The sequence below is a fragment of the Nicotiana tabacum genome, chromosome 5 (assembly GCF_000715075.1).
Source record: "Nicotiana tabacum cultivar K326 chromosome 5, ASM71507v2, whole genome shotgun sequence".
NCBI lineage: Eukaryota > Viridiplantae > Streptophyta > Magnoliopsida > Solanales > Solanaceae > Nicotiana > Nicotiana tabacum.
Genome location: NC_134084.1, coordinates 162679788 through 162701826, shown reverse-complemented (window position 1 = coordinate 162701826; position 22039 = coordinate 162679788). Strand labels below are relative to the sequence as shown.

The following is a 22039-nucleotide window of genomic DNA, read 5'->3' as shown; positions in this document are numbered from 1 at the left end:
TTCAATAAAATTTTGCATATAACGAATGTAATGATATTTTATATGTTAAACTAAATGCAGGTTTTTGCCATCATTTCAGGCCGCGCATATGGTGAATGGAATCTATGAAGTTATTTTTTCATGAGTCGTGGAATTCCTGGAGATAGATACCATACCAGATCAGAATGAATATGTGGCAACAATTTAATGTAATAATAAACTAATTTTTATTAATACTTATCCTCATTCGTCTAATATTATTTATTCAATTTTGCAGGTTAGGTGCGTATGGAAGCCAGCACTTGAAAATCTGGTGAATGAGAACTTTGCGAAGAAAGCACAGAAGCGGATAATAGATCTGCATCATGTTGCTAGGAAAAGTGGCAACATGCCTGATTGGATACATGAAGATGTCTAGAATCAGCTCTTGGTGAAGTGGAACACCCTGAGTGGAAGAGGAAGAGTGAACATGCAAAGTTAGACAGAGCTTCTACTAAGGGTGGAGCATTGCATACTGGAGGTTCTATTAGTTTTGCAGCCCATCATTTGAGAATGGTAATTTCATTATAAAATATTCTTAGTTTTACAAGTATGCAAATTGAATATATATATATATATATATATATATATATATATATATATATATATATATATATATATATATACACACACACACACATATATCTCTAATGACTTCTTAATTTTTAGGAAAAGGAATGTGGGGAGATATGACTTATGCTGAGGTCTTTGCGGAGACCCACAAGAAGAAGAAGAAGAAGGACGACGCAAGAGAAGGATGGATCGAACCGCGTGCTTCAAAGACATTTGTATGATCCCAACACCAACACTATATTATTTTTCCTTCTTGGTTTATTTTATTTATATAACGTATATTATTTTTATTTCAGGACAAGTATCATATTGATCTTGATGTATGGCGACAAACTCAGCCTGAAGGAACTCAGTCGGCCCCCGAGGATATGACTGCAATTTGGACACAGGCGGCTGGTGGCGTGAATAAAGGTATAAATATTATGTAATTATCTATTTTGGTACTAATTTGAAAGTTGTTTGTTTGTTTTCTTACTTCTTTTATTTCTCGTGAAAATAGTAAATAAAGATCGAGTCTGCGGGATTGGAGTATAGCCATCCTCCAGCTGTCCGCCAACAACATTATTCAGTGGGGCATCGGTTTCCCAAGAAGACATGGAAGCTATGTGTCACAACTCCTTTTTACCTACACCCCCCGGAAGGGAGTATAAAGGAGTTTTTTCCAACTAAAGGACAATCGAAACGGGATTACTTATTAAAGATTAAGAGTCGCCACTTGGGATAATTTTATGGTGTCCCAAGTCATCGGTTTCAAATCCCGAATTGAGGAAAAATTGACTCTGTATTACAGTCTGCGAACACAGAAATCCGGGTAAGGAATTCTGTTAACCCGAGAGAAGGTGTTAGGCATTCCCGAATTCCGTGGTTCTAGCACGGTCGCTCAACTGTTATTATTGGCCTACTTACTTGATTTTAATACATGTTTTAGCCTATGGTGCAATTTTAACTTTTATAACCGCTTTATTTAATTAATTAAAGGAACATTATAATGTCATTTAAAATATGTTTCAAACCACGTCACATTAATGTACCCGCAGTCCGCAACACACTTTATCTAACGTTGAGATTCGAATTTGGGTCACATAAATGCGCACCCGAGTTTAGGGAAGTAATCTTCAAATAGAGCTCCTACAGCAACTACGCACTTTCAAGTTTGCGAGGGCCATGGAAAATTCAACTAAATGGCACACCTCGATTCCTAAAGGGAAAAGCATTTAACTACAGATGGTCATAGTTAACACTAAATTCGAAATTGAGTGTCGCAACTACGTCATGGGAACCATACCTATAGTCACGATTTATTCATTTGCGCTCCTAAAGTTTGCCTACACAACGCCGGCCAAAACCTGCTACTAACGGATCGAGCAAGTAAAATAAAATAATTAAAATGACAAATGCAATATTTCCATCATCCTTTTAACTACCCAAATCAATTCGAACCCGTATATCAAGCAACATAATGCCACGTCAATGTTCCAAAGGTGTAAGGATTTGTCCCTAATTAAAAGTCCTTAAAATAGCTTAATCAAGCAGATAGATATGTGCTATCATCGAATTTCAAGAAATTAACTTAATTTAACGAACTAATTCGTTTCAGTCACAGTATGCAACTAACAATGAAAAAGTCATTCAACATTCTTAACCATAAGAGATAAAGCAACAAACAGAACACTTTAGAAAGAACAAGGTTAAAGATAGACCTTAAAATGATGGCCTTTTTGATTACAATAATACTGTGTGAATAGGAACTAAAGCCGAAACTTGGCCAGAAAACCCCGTCGGCAACCTTAGACTACGACCTTCGGCGAACTCGGAACTCACCAGAAAACTCGAATTAAACCAAATAATGAAATCAACGGATTGAAATAGTGACTAGCGATTTGGATCTACTTCATACCATTTAGTGTGCTTTGTAGATGAGTTTCATAATCCTATCCGAAAATGGCATAGCTAATGGAAAACGGAAGAAGCAGTAACGACAGTCGGGGTGAAAACAGCAAACCAAGGAAGATCAACAGATTTGAGAGTGAAACAACCAAAGGACGTATTGAACGAGGAGGTCACATTGTTGTTCCGGAGGGGTCCGCTACTGCTCGTCGTTCTCAGAGATCGAGAGAGATTGGAGGGTCCGTTCTCGCTGGTTTTGTGTATGAGGCGACGACGGGAGGGTCTTCGGTCGTTTGGGATCGATGGCTGATGATGAAGGATGAGGTCAGGGGGCGGGGGGTCTGTGAAGAAGATGATCCGAAGGGGGGAGGAGTCCTGTATTCGCTGCGCAACTTTTTCTGTGTATATGCGTTCTTTTTCCACTTTTTGATTTTTTAAGCATTAATTTATAGGTAGAGTCTAGGTTTAGGTGTATTTTAGTGTATTTTGCCCATTAGTGCCTGGGTCTTTTGTGTTAAGTCCTTTGGGTCTTCTTTATTTGTTTTTTTTGTTCCAAAAAAGAGTGTAGAAGGGTCCCTAGGCTTAATGTACTAATCCAAGTTGGGCCAAAAACTGGGCTCTAAAACTCTTAAAATTGTGATCCAACACCTTAATTGACTCCTTTTAAAATAAGATAAAAATACTACACAATCCAAAGCTAATCCTAATTAATTAACTAAACATGAAACTATTTTTGTTTTTTCGAAATTATATAAATATAAAAATAAGGTACCATTTTTATATTTTTTTTAAAATTGTTTTTATGAAAAATACATAAACTAAAATATTTTTTGTGATTTTCATTTTTTTTGTAACAAAATAAAGTAAAAGAGTCAAAATAAGTTGAAATAGCTATATTAGGCCTAAACTAAATATTTACACGTTAAAATATACAAAATCCTGGGGAGGGTCAAAAATCACATGTCTACAGTTGCCCCTCTTTGACTGGAAACGCGAAGAGTTTTCAAACAAAGACTGACTAGACAGGTTTTTGACTCGACCCTTATTTGGAGAGACTAAAACTAAGAGAAAGGAGAATGTGACCGAGCCCTGGTGTCTAAGCTTCCTACATATCCTTGGCTATAAAGGAATCAGGTCAGTGTAGTTCGGAAAGTGAGTGAGATGATGGAGTATGCTGAGGTGAAGAGCCAGTCGAGGTGTCATTCCACCGAGGTTCCGATCCATAGTCCTGTTATTACATCAAAAATCAAAACATGAAAAAGACTAGCTAAATCTGTCAACTACGAGTTACAAGATTCCTATCTGTATGTCTTCTGAAGCTTGATCTTGAGTCTTGAATGGTTTTCATGCGGACCTTATATTTGAACCTTGACGCTTGCTAGTTGCAGGTGCTAGCTCGTTCTTCTACAGCTTTTTGGATCAAGACCAGACATGTAGTGCTTGTGACTTCCACCATGTCTTAAGCAGTTCACATCTTCCATCAACTTCTGCATTTGGATTCACTTCTTGCCTTTCTCTCTTTTTTTCTTTATTGTGACTAACTTCTATTGATCACCTTGGACTGTTGACTCACATTCTTGCCGTGAGATTCTTTGGTTGCTAACTTGAATTACAATCTGAGATGCTTTTCCTTTTCTTCAGATGGACGCCTGATTGTTGAACTCAAACTGTATTCCCTTGCTCTCCAAGTGGGCGCCTGACTGCTGAACTTGAATTATATTCCCATGCTTTCTAAGCGGTCTCCTGATTGCTAGACTTGAACGTATTCCCTGCTCTCCAGGCGGGCTCCTGACTGCTGACTTGAAATGTATCCCCTGCTCTCCAGCCGGGCTCCTGATTGCTGAACTTGAAATGTATTCCTTGCTCTCCAGGCGGGCTCCTGACTGCTGAACTTGAAATGTATTCCCTGCTCTCCAAGCAGGCTCCTGACTTCAACAAAATAGACAAAACAAAGAAAATTTTCTGCCCCTGTTTGGGTATCTGGGCACACATGTAACTGTAAAACGGATCATATTACCAAATATCAATAAGATCTTGAAAGCTAAAACTTGAATTGTACTCCCTTGTTCTCCAGGCGGGCTCCTTACTGCTGACTTGAAATGCATTCCCTGCTCTTCAGGCGGGCTCCAGACTGCTGACTTGAAATGTATTCCCTACTCTCCAGGCGGGCTCCTGACTGCTAACTTGAAATGTATTCTCTGCTCTCCAGGCGGGCTCCTAACTGTTGAACTGAAATGTATTCCCTGCTCTCTAGGCGGGCCTGACTGCTGACTTGGAATGTATTCCCTGCTCTCCAGGCGGGCTCCTGAATGTTGACTTGAAATGTATTCCCTGCTCTCCAGGCGGGCTCCTGACTGCTGACTTGAAATGTATTCCCTACTCTCCAGGCGGGCTCCTGACTTCAACAAAATAGACAAAAACAAAGAAAATTTTTCTGCCCCAGTTTGGGTATCTGGGCACATATGTAAGTGTAAAACGAACCACATTACCAAATATCAATAAGAACTTGAAAACTAAAACTTGAGTTATACTCCCTTGTTCTCCAGGTGGGCTCCTGATTGCTGACTTGAAATGTATTCCCTGCTCTCCAGGCGGGCTCCTGACTGCTAAACTTGAATGTATTCTCTGCTCTCCAAGCGGGCTCCTGACTGCTAGACTTGAATGTATTCCCTGCTCTCCATGTGGGCTCCTGACTGCTAGACTTGAATGTATTCCCTGCTCTCCAGGCGGGCTCCTGACCACTAGACTTGAACTGCTTCTCCCTATTCTCCAAGTGGGTACCTGATTTCAATAAAATATAGACAAAACAAAGAAAATTTTTTGCCCCAGTTTGGTAACTGGGCACATATGTGAGTGTTAAACTGAATCATATTACCAAATATTACTAAGAATTTGAAAGCTAGGTCCCATTATCCAGGGGGTCCTGACAACTCTTAATTAAACGACAATTTTAAATCTAAGTTATATCTTCTAAAGGTGTGACTTATGCTAAGTTTTGCTATCCAAGCAAGTTTTAAAACTACATCTCATTATCCAGGAGGGTCCTGAAACTCAAAATCAAGTCTTGTCCTAAAAAATAACACTTTTATGACTGAATTATACTACCCTACGACAGAATTTACGATACATCTTGTGATCTAATGAAAATCTTAAAACTAGGTCCTATTATTCAGGGGGGAATCCTGAAAACTCATAATTGAATTCTATCTTAAACATGCAAACTTTGAAACCAACTTACCTTCCTCTATGTTATTCATGATTGTTTTGAATTTTAACTAAGCCACATTTTCCAGGAAGGTCCTAAGAGTTTATGGTCAAACCTGTCTGGTGCTTGCTTTTCCTTGCGGAGGGTTTCTCCGAAACAAACGAAATTTTCTGCCCCTGTTTCAATCAAAGAAAAATATTGTCAGTTTAAAATGTAGTGGTTGGTTTGTGGCCTTGACTTTGAGGGCGATTGCTCCTTCACTTTCCATGATAATTGATTTCCACTCGAGGACTTTGCTTGCTTATGTAATAACCACTTTCTCTGTCATCCTTATCACAGAAAATACCCCTTCTCCGTTCAAACCCAATTCCCTTTATCTGTTGCATTGCTCATGAACTGACATTTACCAACCTTTGTGTTTTACCGAAAATACCTTTGATCCGTCCACCTAACACCCTCCATCTGTTGCATCGTGCTCTTGTGTTGACATGAATTCCAAAGCACGTTAATTGCCATCCACTTAGTGCGCATGTTGTTCCTTCCTGACTTAAATCACTAGCCTTGGCCTTGAAGTCTATTGTTCCCTCACTTGTCACGATAACTTTGATTTCTGCTTGGAATACCTTGCTTGTCACTGGTTAAACACTTTCTTTGTTGATCTCATCATAGAGAATACCTTTGACCCGTTCACCCAACATCCTCGATCTGTTGCACTGTTCACGAATTGAAATATACCAAACCTTTGTATTTCTCATGGACTCCAAAACATGTTGATTGCTACCAACTCAGTGCGCTTGTTGTTCTTTCCTAACTTATGCCATTTTGATGTGCTGTCCAGATCCCGTTTTGTGCAATTGGAAAGCTGGTGACAAATTTTGAAGTCATTTCTCACTTATTTTGACCAAATGGACTCAAGAAGAAGAAGTAAACAAGACAAAAGGAATAGAGTAAAGGACAAAGGAAAGAGATGATTCCTAACAAGAAAACTACAAAGTAGAAACCTATCAGATGTGGATACCAACTCTAATGACCATGACATGCACATGTTGATTAAGTGGCCTAATCTGTCAAACAAGTCTGATGTTCAACTCTTGTTATACCCCTGAACCGTGAAACTAGACTTCAGTGCTCCGATTATCCAATCTGATTCACAGTCCTTATTCGACTTGTAGTGCCCGAAGGATTTTCACCATCAAGCCTCTCTCATTCTATTCTTTCTCTCAACTTACCGTCACCTTACGGTGCCCGTGAGGGTTTTCACCAATAAGACTCTCTCATTTTTGGATTTCTCTCAACTCTCGTCGCCCTACGGTGCCCGTGAGGGTTTTCACCAATAAGACTCTCTCATTTTCATTATTTTTCTGCTTGGACCAGAGTGTTTCCCCTGATATGAATTACCTCTCCTTGCTTGTCTTGGCATCTCTCGAAGACTGATCAGAAGGTTTTTCTTTGGACCGTAACATGGTCTTTTGGATAGGGTTAAAAAGAAAGGATATCAAAGGCTAAAAACAATTCACATGGGTTCAAAATTACAACTTTCGGAATCAGATTTCTTACAACAACCACAACTTCTGCCCCAGTTTCTTGCTTGGGAACTTTTGGATTGTTATATTGATGAGACCGAACCGTGAGGCTGCCTACGTATTCTTAAAAGGAATCAGGTCGAATGTAGTTCATGACATAGGAATTAATTTGTTGTTGTGATTTTCTCTTTTCTCTTTCTTTTCTTTCTCTTTTTTTTCTTTCTTTTTCTCTTTTTGTTGTTTTCTTCTTCTTTTTTTTCATTCTTTTTTTTTCCTTTTTTTTCCTTTTTTTCTTTTTTTTTTGATTTTCATTTTTCTTCTCTCCCTTTTTGTTCTTTTCTTTTCTCCTTTTCCTTTACTTATCTTTCACGCTTGTGTTTCTAATCTTTGCTACTGATTCCGAAAGAGGGGTATGAAAGAAAATAAACAAGGCTCAAAGGGGTAACAAAGGATAAGGTGTTTAGATAGCAGAACAAAATGCCTTCGTCATTCCAATCTTCAAAACATGCCAAGTACAAGCAACACAATTAAACAAACTAAGGAAAACATTCGTAACATCTTTTGATTGCGCCAGACTTGATGACCATATCCACATATTCGCCTTCTACATCTGTTATATACAAAGCACCATTGGACAACACTCTCACTCTCACTACCACGAACGGCCCCCTACAAATTTGGGGCAATCTTGCCGTTATCTTCACCCGATGCAGCATGATGCATTTCGATAGTGTATTTTTATGTTCTATCTGCCCTAGTTTCACACAATTCGGGCTTGAAGTGATCTCAAAATGCCTTCACTTATTTCCCTCAAATGTCCCTACATCATCAACATTGTTTTGTTGCTTCGTGACTAAACTAATTTTTAAAACCAGGTTGAGAATTACGCGTGCATGTCATGTCACTAGAGTCAATCAGGAAAAGAACTATAAAAAGAAAAGGGAACTAAATGAAAATGACTAGAAATTACAGAAAACAAAAAATTGCATTAGACAGATGGTGAAAGGGTTTGAACAACAAAACAAACAAACTAAACTGGGGTCACAAACCTAGAACAAACCTAGACAACACTAGACGGGCTACTATGACTAAACAAACTAGGCAAAATAAAAGGATAGAAGGGTTTGAGTCACAAGACAATATCTGGATTACAACCCTGAAATAACCCGGACAACAGAAATGACAACAAAATAAGCCACCAAAACTCCTTCCTGACTAACCAAGAAATGAGCGTCTTTCCAATTGTCAAGCTCGACATCTTAGCCATTGAATTCCGCATCAACATTATTAGGACCCTCACAAACCTCCATCACATTGTTCTTAATAAATTGCTTTTGGGTTCCTTTGCTGGATCGTTCTTCCTTGTTTGTTCTTTAAGGATTTTTCTATGCCTTTCAGCCTCCTGGGTATCCCATCTCGCCCTTTTCTTCCTGTGAACTCTTCATTTGCAACATGAGGCCCATCCCGCGGACCCTGCTTGTATGAGTTGGGAACCTTGTGGGCAACCTCTGAGGGGTAATATTGGGCATCATGAGCTTTGAGTGGGTATTCATTGTTGTGGATGGTGGATAAGACCGGATGGAAATTTTTGGGAAAGGTAATTGGAAGATGAGTGATGGAGCTACTAGGGTGGTGGGGAAAGCCATGATAAGCGGGTGGATCTGGAGCGTATGAGGGATCATCTGGCACTGTGACCGGTGTTTGGGTAAGGGTAGCATTTAGGAAGCTAGGTGGTGGCGGGGTGGTGCCTTCCCAGTCATCCAGGCTTGATACATGTCCGCCATGTGTTGTCTTAACATCCTCACCTCTTCAACCAACCCATTGTCCTGTTCAACCAATTGCTTTTGGGCACCTGTATCAACCAACTCAGTTTTGTTGTTGTCTGCCATTGCCTTTTGACTTTATGTTGTGGAGAGGAGTTACTACTTCGAGGACCACAAACCAACCACCTTTCTGCTATGAAGATATCAAAAGGAACAAAATGGGGTCATCCCGTTAGCGTTAGGGCATTTAACACCAGAAATATCACATTGCGTGCAATGCACCTAGCAACAATTAATGGTTCTAGAATGACTTCGAGGGTCATAAGGTCACTTGGCATCATCCCAATCTGTCCATTTGAATCTTCTCTTTTCTTTTCTTTCCTCGCACTTCTTAGCTCGCTCATTTTCTTTCCCCTTTTCTTTCTGATTGTCGCTCTTTTCTTCCTTCTCAATTCTCACCTCCCATAATTTCACCATCTCTTTCTCTCTTTTTTTTCTTTTTTTTTAAATTAAAAAATAAAAAAAAGGTTCGATCGAACCCTATGTAGGTTGTCTACGTATCATGACGCCGCATGAATCCGATCTTTACGTAGTTCGGGAAGATCAAGAATACAGGAAACAAACTGACATTCTCTGTTTCTTTTCTTTTTACCTTAATGACTACTCTGCTGAGAAAAGAGAAATAAATGAAGAAAATCTTTTTTTTTTGAATTTTCTAAACTTAATGTTCTATAACCTATTTTAAACTCAAGCATAACGGATTTTTTTTCTTTTCTTTGAAACAAATACTCTATTAAGGAAAAACTCTAGAAGAGAAAGATATTTTTGATTCCTTTTTTTTAGAAAGAAAATCTAAAGAGTAAACCACAGAAAAATATTTAGAATTTTCATTTGATATTCTGATGCAAGGTTTCGAAACAAGCAATGAAAAAGATAAAACAAAATATTTTTGGATTTCAATTTTGATTGCCTAAAGAAAAATTTATAATGATAAACAAAGGATAAAGTATGTTTTTTTTCTATGTACAATATCCTAAAGTTCTAATGAAAATAAAAAGAAATTGTTTTTCATTTTTCACTAATTTCCCCAAGAAATACCTCAAAAGAAAATCTTTTTGGATTTTGGAATTAATACCTTAAAGAAAGATCTTAAAGAAGTACTAAAAGAAAATTCTCTTTTTTTTTGAATTTTGGTCCTAATATAGTAGAGGAAATATAAAAACAATTCATTTTAAGTCCTAGATATTAATTGCCTAAAGGAAAAACAATCTCAAAGGAGAATTGTTTTTATTTCTTATAACAAAAACGTAAAATTTCTTCTTTTTTTTCCTGGATTTTCGACTTGTAACACATTTCCACATACAAAATAAGAAATACAATAACAAAAGACTCAGCAAACTTAACCTAACTATTACAAACTCTAACATCACCTAAAAGACTAAATACTACTATACATGACTAGAAAATAAAACAAAAATAATTGACTCAAAAACATAAAATGGCTCCTCGAGCAGCTCCTGAATGCAGTGATCCTGGGGTATCTGTCATGCTCAAACTCCAGTAAGTAGATACATATATGTATGAGAAAACTTAAACTAGCACTATGTGAGACAATAACATTCCATTAGATACATGCACATGATTGAGGCTATTTTTGTAAAATGGCTTATTTGGCCAAAAGGTGGCTAGAAGTGCAAAATTTAGATATGACCCTACAAAGCCAAGAACCTAAGATTTACTAGGAAGACCGGACCCTATGTGGGTTGCCTACGTCTCATGTCCCGAAAGAAGAGAATCAAGTATGCGTAGTTCGGGCAGATAGGATACGGGCGAGAAATAAAAATAACAACTAATTTAGAGAAAATATGTTTTTTTTTCTCTCTTTTTTTTTCTGAAAAATGATGAAAAATGTAAACTCTTTTTTTTTATTTTCTTTTTCCCCTTTTTTGATTTTTGATTTTTGAGAAATGATGAAAAAGTACAAAAATCTTTTGAATTTTCCAAGCTCTTTTTTTTTTCTCTTAACAAAATGTAACAGAAAACATAATTAGGCCTCACTCGCTTTATCTTCACACTTCACCCTTTTTTTTTTTCTTTCTTCCTTCTTTTTTCATTGTTTTTTTTCCATTTCTTCATTTACCCTCAGCTATCATTGGTCCGCCAAATGACCCTTTTACCCTTGAATAAATGCAACATGTAGCACATAAGATGCATCAGGATGGTCTTTTATTTTTTGGGTATACCTGTCCTAGACGGACCCAACTCCTGTGTTGAGTCCCCTAAATCAAGTGCACATGATGCAAACAAGCGTTGCTACTAGGGATCTGGCATAAAACTGAGTTATTCTAGGCTCAAAACCTGGGTATTTGTTCTAGACTTGTGTACTCGAGCGGACAACTCGAGCCGAGGAGGGGCCTACGTACCGGGAACCAAAAGGCCATCCGGCTTAGTAGCTTGTCCGAGCCTCTTTCTTATTTCAAGATATGACACTAACAGAATAAGGAGTCTCAACCAACGAGTACATCCTCGAAGATGAGAAAAGAAGGGTTTCGTAGCAGTTTATATACAGTTCAGATAATATCAAAGCGGTAAAAAGCAACACTTAGCACATTAGGCCCAAACATGTGAATAAAATCAGATAATAAATAATGCCAAATACAACAATTATTTTAAGCTCGAATTCTAAACCCTGAACGAGAGATTCTGGGTTCAATCCCCAGCAGAGTCGCCAGAGCTGTCACACCTCCTTTTTACCTACACCCCCGGAAGGGAGTATAAAGGAGTTTTTTCCAACTAAAGGACAATCGAAACGTGATTACTTATTAAAGATTCAGATTTGCCACTTGGGATAATTTTATGGTGTCCCAAGTCATCGGTTTCAAATTCCGAATCGAGGAAAAATTGACTCTATATTACAGTCCGCGAACACAGAAATCTGGGTAAGGAATTCTGTTAACCCGAGAGAAGGTATTAGGCATTCCCGAATTCCGTGGTTCTAGCATGGTCGCTCAACTATTATTATTCGCCTACTTACTTGATTTTAATACATGTTTTAGCCTATGGTGCAATTTTAACTTTTATAACTGCTTTATTTAATTAATTAAAGGAAGATTATAACGTCATTTAAAATATGTTTCAAATCACGTCACATAAATGCACCTGCAGTCCACAACACACTTTATCTAACGTTGAGATTCGAATTTGGGTCAAATAAATGCGAACCCGAGTTTAGGGAAGTAATCTTCAAATAACGCTCCTAAAGTAACTACGCACTTTCAAGTTTGTGAGGGCCATGGAAAAGTCAACTAAATGGCACACCTCGATTCCTAAAGGGAAAAGCATTTAACTACAGATGGTCATAGTTAACACTAAATTCGAAATTGAGTGTCGCAACTACGTCACGAAAACCGTACCCGTAGTCACGATTTATTCATTTACGCTCCTAAAGTTTGCCTACACAACTTCGGCCTAAACATGCTACTAACGGATCGAGCAAGTAAAATAAAATAATTAAAATGACAAATGCAATATTTCCATCATCCTTTTAACTACCCAAATCAATTCGAACCCCTATATCAAGCAACATAATGCCACGTCAATGTTCCAAAGGTGTAAGGATTTGTCCCTAATTAAAGGTCCTTAAAATAGCTTAATCAAGCAGATAGATATGTGCTATCATCGAATTTCAAGAAATTAACTTAATTTAACGAACTAATTCGTTTCAGTCACAGTATGCAACTAACAATGAAAAAGTCATTCAACATTCTTAACCATATGAGATAAAGCAACAAACAGAACACTTTAGAAAAAACAAGGTTAAAGATGGACCTTAAAATGATGGCCTTTCCGATTGCAATAACACTGTGTGAATAGGAACTAAACCCGGAACTTGGCCGGAAAACCCCATCGGCAACCTCAGATTACGACCTTCGGCGAACTCGGAACTCGCCAGAAAACTCGAATTAAACCAAATAATGAAATCAACGGATTGCAACAGTGACTAGCGATTTGGATCTGCTTTATACCATTTAGTGTGCTTTGTAGCTGAGTTTCATAATCCTATCCGAAAGTGGCATAGCTAATGGCAAACGGAAGAAGAAGTAACGACAGTGGGGGTGAAAACAGCAAACCAAGGAAGATCAACAGATCTGAGAGTGAAACAGCCAAAGGACGTATTGAACGAGGAGGTCACACTGTTGTTCCGTCTATGTGTGTGTGCGTGAGGGTGAAGCTCGCCGGATATGGGGTCGTTGGCGGAGTGGACAGCGGCGAGGTGAGACGAGGTGAGGGAGTTGGGAGAAGGTCGGGCTGTTTTCGAATTTCCGGCGATGGGAGGGGTCCGCTACTGCTCGTCGTTCTTAGAGATCGAGAGAGATTGGAGGGTCCGTTCTCGCTGGTTTTGTGTAGGAGGCGATGACGGGAGGGTCTTCGGTCGTTTGGTATCGGTGGATGATGATGAAGGATGAGGTCAAGGGGGCGGGGGGTCTGTGAAGAAGACGATCCGAAAGGGGGAGGAGTCCTGTATTTGCTGCGCAGCTTTTTCTATGTATATGCGTTCTTTTTCCACTTTTAGATTTTTTTAAGCATTAATTTATAGTTAGAGTCTAGGTTTAGGTATATTTTTGTGTATTTTGCCCATTAGTCCCTGAGTCTTTTGTGTTAAGTCCTTAGGGTCTTCTTTATTTGTTTTTTTTTTTCCAAAGAAGAGTCTAGAAGGGTCTCTAGGCTTAATGGACTAATCCAAATTGGGCCAAGAACTGGGCTCTAAACCTCTTAAAATTATGATCTAACACCTTAATTGACTCATTTTAAAATAAGATAAAAATACTACACAATCCAAAGCTAATCCTAATTAATTAAACTAAACATGAAACTATTTTTGTGTTTTCAAAATTATATAAAGATAAAAATAAGGTACCATTTTTATTATTTTTTTAAAAAAATTTATGAAAAATAAATAAACTAAAATATTTTTTGTGATTTTCATTTTTCTTGTAACAAAATAAAGTAAAAGAGTCAAAATTAGTTGAAATAGCTATATTAGGCCTAAACTAAATATTTACACGCTAAAATATATAAAATCCTAGGGAGGGTCAAAAATCACATGTCTACACTTTGCATTAAAAAGTGGATCAAATGTCGCAAGAAATTCAAGCAACTTAGGCTTTGATCCAAATATTATTTTAAAAAATAAAGTAAGAAAGAAGATGCAATAGAGTACTCTGAGTCCGAGGATGAGACTGATTCTGAATAGACCATTTGAATATTTTAGAGTTGAAGTTAGAGACATGTTTGATAGTTGGTTGTTTCATTAGTTGGTTGAATTGTTATAAATGTTATTGTTCATTTTGTAGTAAATATTGAATTTTTTATTGTTATATTAGGTTTTTGGTTAAATGTTAGGTGGTTGGTTGGTTGTTTTATTTGGCAGGTGTGTAATTAGAAATATAGCATGATTCTGCTTAAAAATGCCTAGATTTGCGACTGAATCAGTCGCAAATTTCACCAAGAATTACCCATATTTACGACTGATTCAGTCGCAACTTGAAAATTTCTAACAAAATTTGATAAAAATTTGCGACTAAATCCGTCGCAAATGCAGAATTTCTGAATTTTTTAATTAATTAATAATTCAATATTTGCGACTGTTTCAGTCGGAATAATTAATTAAAAATTAATTTTATTTTTAAATTTTCCGACGGAATCGGTCGAAACATTAAATTTGTATTTGTTTTTTTATTTCTGGCCAGCGACTGAATCAGTCGCAAAATTAGCGACTGATTTGGTCGCAAATTACTTTAACGACTGATTCGGTCGCAAATCGCTTAAATTCAAATGTCCCCGTATTTTTCAATTGGCGATTGAATCCATCGCAAAATTTTGACTGATTCTGTCGCAAATATATTGTGACCACGTATTTTCAGACTAACACTTTCAATCGGAAATCCGTCAGAAAAACACAATTTTCGACTAATTTGACGGTCGCAAATTTACTGTTTTTTAGTAGTGAGGAGGGCTTGATCATCTTTCTGGAAAGAATCATTGATTCAACCATATCTAATTTATTTCAGATCTTAATTTGTTTTGTACAAATACAATAGGTCCTTTTTTGAAGAGCCCCTTGTACTTCCACACTTATGTACAAATCATTATGTCTTGCTTTTGCTTGGAATTAATTTTTTTAAGTTACAGAAGAAAAGAAGGATCCAGGTGAATCCCATATTACGTAATAATTAAATTTTTTTCAACGTGATCGATAGTGGCGTAGATATGTGTATTGTTTAAATGAAACAGATTGACAATCTTGATAGCATTATATATTGTAAGGGAAAGAGTTCCATTAATAATGAATGATGTGCGAGAAAGAGAGGACAGGGCCAAGTCAACATGGAAACTCCAATCTCAATTCACATGGATCATAATTAATGAACTTGAAATTGTCTCTTTATAAATTTGAACATACATATATCTGCGTCAGTATCAGAATTACTACTCCTAATTCGTTTTTACTTGTTCACTATTTTAAAAATACATTTTCACTTTTACTTATTCATTTTAGCAAATCAAGAGAAAGACAATTTTTTTTTTCTTGTTTTACCCTTATCATTAACTATTAATTTTCAAAATTATTTCCCAATACTCTTTAAAATATTATCATTATAAGGGATTATAAGGTAAAGTAGATATTACAATTATTATTTGTTAAGGGGCGTGAAAAATCTAAGGTGGATAAGTAAAAGTGATCGGTGAGAGTATTAATGTTGGGATTCACCCATATCCTTTTTTTCCTGCTGTAACTGAAAAATTAAATTCAAAGTCAAAATAACATATGGATTTCAAAGGCAACATTAATCCAGAAGTAACCAGTAGATGCAACTCATTTTAAAAATTATAATATAGAAAGAGTGGGTGTAGAACTACTAGAGAACGTGCAGTTCGTTTTCTCCGGGTAATAAATTAATTATTCTGCTGAGCTAATTAGATGGTTACAACCCTACTTAATTATTTATCTAATGCTCTCTGTATATACATAAATGTGGAAGTGCAAGAGGCTCTTCGAAAAACACCTATTGTACAGAACAAATTAAGAGCTGAAATAAATTAGATATGGTTGAATCAACGATTCTTTACAGAAAGATGATCAAGCCCTCCTCCCCGACCCCTTCTTCCCTTAGTCGTCACAGTCTTTATTTCATTGATCAAATAGCCACTTCTGCATACGTTCCAATTGCCAACTTCTACTCCAAACCTGCAAATAACATAAGCCAAATTCTTGAAAACTCCCTTTCAAAAGTATTGTCCTCTTATTATCCCTTTGCCGGAACAATCATGGATATTAAATATGTCGACTGCAACGACACAGGTGCTGAGTTTCTCAATGTGCGAATCAGTTGTCCAATGTCTGAAGTTCTCGACCACACCTATAATGATGCTATAAATATTGTCTTCCCACCTGATTTGCATTGGACTAGTTCCTTTGGCCGAATTCCACTGGTGGTTCAATTAAGCCATTTCGATTCTGGTGGAATAGCAGTCAGTGTATGCCTTTCACACAAGATTGCTGATGGATATAGCCTCTGTAAGTTCCTTAAGGATTGGGCTGCTACAGTTCGACATGAGTTGGATTTCGAACCATCTACTCAATTTGATGTACATTCTTTCTTCCCACCAATCGATGATCTTCCAGTTGTACCCGATATTGTTCGTGAACCTCAACGACGCGTGTCAAGAATCTACCATTTCTAATCCTCTAGTTTGGACAGACTCAAGGATATTGTTGCAATGAATTCACATGTGCAGAATCCAACTCGTGTTGAAGTTGCCACAGCACTGCTTCATAAATGTGGAGCGGCAATATCATGGCGAATTTAGGCATGTTCCAACCATCTATATTGTTACATATATGAATTTTCGCCCCTCATTGCCCTTAAACACCATTGGAAATGTCTTGTGTTTCTTTAGCTCACTAGCATTGAAGGAAGATGAGATACAATTGCCCCAATTTGTTGCTCAACTAAGAAAAGCTAAAACACATCTTCAAGAAAAGTTGAACGATCCAAATCAGCTCGCCTCACATGTTCTTGAAAGAATCAAAGGGACAACAAATAAATCAGAGAAGAATAAAGTTGATTTTTATATGTGCAGCACTGGTGCAATTTTGGGTTATATAACATTGATTTTGGGTGGGGTAAGCCGGTAAGAGTGACCCTAGCAACAAATTCGATGAAGAATCACTTCATTTTCTTGGATTCTCCCAATGGAAAAGGGATAGATGCACTAATCACCTTGACAGAAGCTGATATGTTAATATTTGAGAGTAACAAAGAGCTCCTAGAGTTTGCTTCTCCGGTTGTTCTGCCACAGGAATGAGTTAAAGGCCATTTCCCCAAGCTATATATTATGCGTGATCTACTTAACTAATTATTGTTGTTTGTAAACTTTAATTTCTTATTTTGGGAGAAGTTGTATAATTATTTCATATATCTATTTCAATTTACTTTTGCCTTCTCTTTTGCATGAAGCAAGCAATAACACTGACGAACCTTTTTAGTTTGGCGTAGTATAACGGGATTTTATGTTTTAATGAATGTAATTTCGAAAAAAGTTGAATATATATATATATATGGAAACACCAAAAATTTACACCATTTTTTCATTTAGACAGTTCAAGTTTAATTTTTAATATGGTAATCAGAATAAGCAATTTACTAAAAAAAACTTATGAGAACTGCTTCATCTAAAAAACGCTAATCACACATTTTTTTTTTAAAAAAAGACAGTAAATATATAACTAACTTGAAAAGAAAGAAAAATAAAGAAAGAATCTGCAACCAGAAGTGTCTAGACAAGAGCAAGTAACGAAGGATGATACATTTTTGCTTTGTCGTTTACAAATTGATAATTTTTCTTTCACTCGGTAGAAGAGGAAAAGAAAGAATAAAAATTAAGACTAAGAATTAAGGAAATCTTTTGGCTTTTAAGTTTTTTTGATTTTTTAAAATTTAATAACAAGATGGCTTTTGTGTCTTTTCCTGGTATTAAATTAAGGACTTATTTAGCAATTTTTATTCTAGTTTAGAGAGAACTTGCTCATGTCCCAAAGAAAAAACTCGTTCAACACCCAGGTGTACGCCCAGAACACTTGGACTTACGCTTCGCGTTCGCCCCTCTACGTTTTTACAACGCCCGCCCTAAGGTTAGCCCCGGTAATCGCCCCAGAAACGCCTTTTAAAATACTGGATTGGATTGATAGCAAGCTTCAATTCTGGGTAAAGTATAAATTAATGCTAATGAATCCAAAGGGTCATCAAACCATTTTAACAAATTATAAAATGGGCACAGGTAAAAAGAAAAACATTAAAATACAATACGTACAACACAAATTTATTTGTTAACAAATTCAACAAGAAAAACATGACAACTGATCACACCCGTGTTAACTCCAAGAATCAGGTCATTCAATGCTTTCCAAGATGATCCACCTTGTTTTACAGCATTAGTGGCAGCTTCCCTAATTCCTTCACTTTGTTCCTTACCTCTTTACCTTTCACTCCTTCCATCAACTCCCTTGTCGGCTTTTCCAAACCTTCCCAATTCACAAACCCTCTCACTGACTCATCGCATGTCTCAACTCTTATCCCAATCTTGATTTCCTCCACTACCAGTCTAGCGTTTAGATGTTGTTCCCCATCATAGGCCATGCTAGTATTGGAACATTTGCGCATATGCTCTCTATTATCGAGTTCCAACCACAATGGCTTAAAAACCCTTGAACGCTCTCGTGACTCAGGATTTCGATTTGATCAACCCACTCTGTCACCACCAGTCCCCTATTCTTCACTCTATCTTTAAAATCAAACCCTACTCTATCGTTAACTTCATCAGCTATAGTATTTCTCCTGACAACCCACAAGAAATTGACTTGGGATTTCTCCAACTCAATTTTAATTTCCTTGAATTGTTCAGGTGATATCTGTGCTTGGGTCCCGAATGCCACGTACAAAACTAGCTTCCCTTGTTGTAGCATTTCGTCAAGCCATTTCATGATGTGCGAAGCTGGTTTCACTAATTGTGCTTTTTGTTGCTCACAAGATGGTCCAATGCACCATGCTAGGACTACATCTAGTATTAAAGTAGTCTACATAAATAGATTCGAGCTCATAAAAGTTGTTAAAAAGAACACCATAACTTTTCGAGGTAGCAATGATTGACTCCATAACAAACTGGAAAAAGGGGCCCTTTTGTTCACGCTCTCTGAGGGGTGAATCAAAATCTTTTCGGGTGAGTTTAATCTAGGGGAAGTCAGGGACTGTAAAAGGCTCATTGTCGGACAATTCTATCCGAAGAAGTGCACAGGAGGAACGTCCCATGCACGTGGAAAATGGGCTCATTGTATGATAGGAGAGCCTTGGGATATCAAATTTGTTTGCAGAGTCTAAAGTCCAGCTGAGAGCTCTATCAGTAATCATGAAAGTAATAGGCGGAATAAGAGACATTAACGCCATTTCAAAATGTGGTTTCATGGACTTAGTCGCGTTGGCAAAGGGAGGAAAACGGGACATGGATGGAAGTTTGAAGTGCTAGTTTATATGAGTCCACCGAACTATGTAGTACCTGCTTCTATATGAGTTTCCACTGAGAATTCTAATGAAACAGTAAGTAAGAGAGACACGGGATTCTTACGTGGAAAAATCCTACTCAAGGGGACAAAAACCACGACCTACACTTGTAGGCTTTCAACTTCAATAACTTGTAATTACACTATTACAAGCCACTTTGTAATGACTCCATTACAAAGATTTCAACTTAACTAACTTGTGCTACACTTACCACAAGCCATTTTGTCACTCACTAGTTACAAAGACTTTGACTTATGACTAACTCTAGTTACAACACAATCTCAGAAAGTTTATGATTTTGAGTTTCCTAAAGCACCGCTTCTAAGAAAGTAAGATAGGAGTTACAATGAAGAACAAATAACAAGATTACAACTCAACTACGGATACACATAGACTCATTATGAAACTGATCATTTAGTGGAGTTATCTTCTTGTTCTTGATGCACCAGTGACTTCAATACTTGATCAACTCTTTAGTGCTAGAGAGAATATCACTAAATGCTCAAGTTAATATCTGGTGCCTTGCACCATGTTGTTATACTACCAAAGACATCACAAGGATGATGTCAATTCTTGGTTGGTACAAATCTCTTCCCAATGGGAAGTGACCGCTGCACTGTCTGCTGCACTGTCGCGTGTACAGTAGCAGACAGTCACTTCTTGTAATTGCTTTCCAGATGTATAGTTGACTTGTACATCTGTCACAGAACACCAAGGGATCAGGTTCCTGTCTTGTTCCTTTTTGCTCTTTATTTGCATCAGTTCATAGTTCAGGCTGGACTTTGTTCATTTGTTCAGACTTGTCAGGTTCCCTTATCTAGTTCTTAACATTATGTTTGTTAGATCATCAAAACATAAGGTAAGGACATTAAAAGATCATCAATTTCCCCCTTTTTGATGATGACAAACTTAGGCACAAATAATGTTTATTAGAGCGAAAATGACCAGATGAGGTAACAGGAACTTCACAAGTTCCCCTTAGCGAAAATGACCAGATGAGGTAACAGGAACTTCACAAGTTCCCCCTGACCTTTTGCTTTTGATTCCCCCTTAATCAGATCCCCCTGTCTCAATCAATGTTCATTGGCATTTTTAATACTAGGCTATATTATACTACTATACTTCCCCCTTTTTGCATCATTAAAAATACACAAACAGGCAAGCCAACTCATGCCACATTTGTGCCCACAACATGACAGAAAAGAGAAGACAAAGGAAAACAGCATTGTAGAAGCAAAAAAGAAGAGCTGTTTCATTGATATAAACAATAGACAGAGCAAAACAGGAGCAGTAATGGTGAAGTCCAACATGCCATCAGCAAAAAGACCAACATAAATAGAAACAGCAGCCACAAAACATCATAACAAAAGATAACTAGTCACTGAGAGATTTCTAAGGGGCACTAGAAGAGAGAGACTTGGAGAGAGAGGCAGCAAGAGTTTTGAGAACCAGATCCAGATGGGCATTTGCAGACAACTGCTCTTCAAGCAGTTTTGCATGAAGCTCAACATTTTCTTTTGTCAAGCGGGCAACTTATTCATTTGTGGGTTTAACGGAACCAGGTCCTCTACCAGCTTGACTGAGCTGAGTTTCCAGTATGGCATTCAGAGCCCTCAATCCCCTGATCTCTTATGAAGCAGCATTTTGAGCATTGATTAGCTGAGAAATGATCGAGATGCTTCCACCAACCTTTTTTACGCACTCACATTCTTCCAGAGTGGTTTTGGAGAAGGTTTGCTTGTGTGTGCCCACTTTGGGATTATCCAAAGGAACCTTGTTGAACTCAAACCCTCGAGTGAGGAGAAAACCATATGGGAGCCCATGATTGCCACCCTTAAAATTTGCCACCTTTTGCATATGGTCTATCATGATTGCTGGTAGATTGATCGGGACAAACTCATCAAGAGCCTCCATTAAGACCAGATCAGACTTTGTAGTGATAGACCGCCTCTCAACACGAAGTAAAAACACCTTATTGACCAGCTCAAAAAGAAGCTGATACTCAGGAAGTAGTACCTTCTTAAGCACCTGTTCCCCCTGTTGAACTGCTTGCTCTTTCATGATAGTTCTCCTAAAGTTAGCACTACATACACCCTTGACTGAGGATGTTCCTTCACATGGAATTTTGAGAACCTTCCCCAATGCTGAAGCATCAAGCACAATGTCTACTCCATTTACCAACACACAAATATAATCCCCCTCAATAGTAAAAAGAGATGCGTAGAAATTTTGGATTGCATCTTTGTACACCTTAGGCATATCCTCCTGAAACAAATGCTTCCATTGCTGAAATTCTACCATCTCCAAAACTTGCCTCATACCTGCCATCTATGAGATCACCGGATCAAAAATATGACCCCACAAGACTTTCTGAGTTCTCAATCTCTCCTGCCAGGGACCACTATCACTAGGTATGACCTTCAGAGAACCAGGTTCTATTACAGTTTCCCT

At 37.6% G+C, this 22039-nt stretch overlaps 1 long non-coding RNA gene and 2 pseudogenes across 1 annotated transcript; 1 reads left to right on the top strand and 2 right to left on the bottom strand.

The window, feature by feature from the left end:
- Positions 1–10214: 10214 nt before the first annotated feature.
- LOC142181295 (uncharacterized) lies at positions 10215–13530 on the bottom strand. The gene is made up of 2 exons (XR_012709969.1): positions 12798–13530; positions 10215–10510 (listed from the first exon to the last, which is right to left on the bottom strand). It is a non-coding gene; the product is annotated as an uncharacterized LOC142181295 (long non-coding RNA).
- A 2523-nt stretch (positions 13531–16053) lies between these two features.
- LOC142181294 (acylsugar acyltransferase 3-like) lies at positions 16054–17421 on the top strand (annotated as a pseudogene).
- A 932-nt stretch (positions 17422–18353) lies between these two features.
- Positions 18354–19531, bottom strand: LOC107767960 (UDP-glycosyltransferase 90A1-like; annotated as a pseudogene).
- Between the last annotated feature and the right edge of the window lie 2508 nt (positions 19532–22039).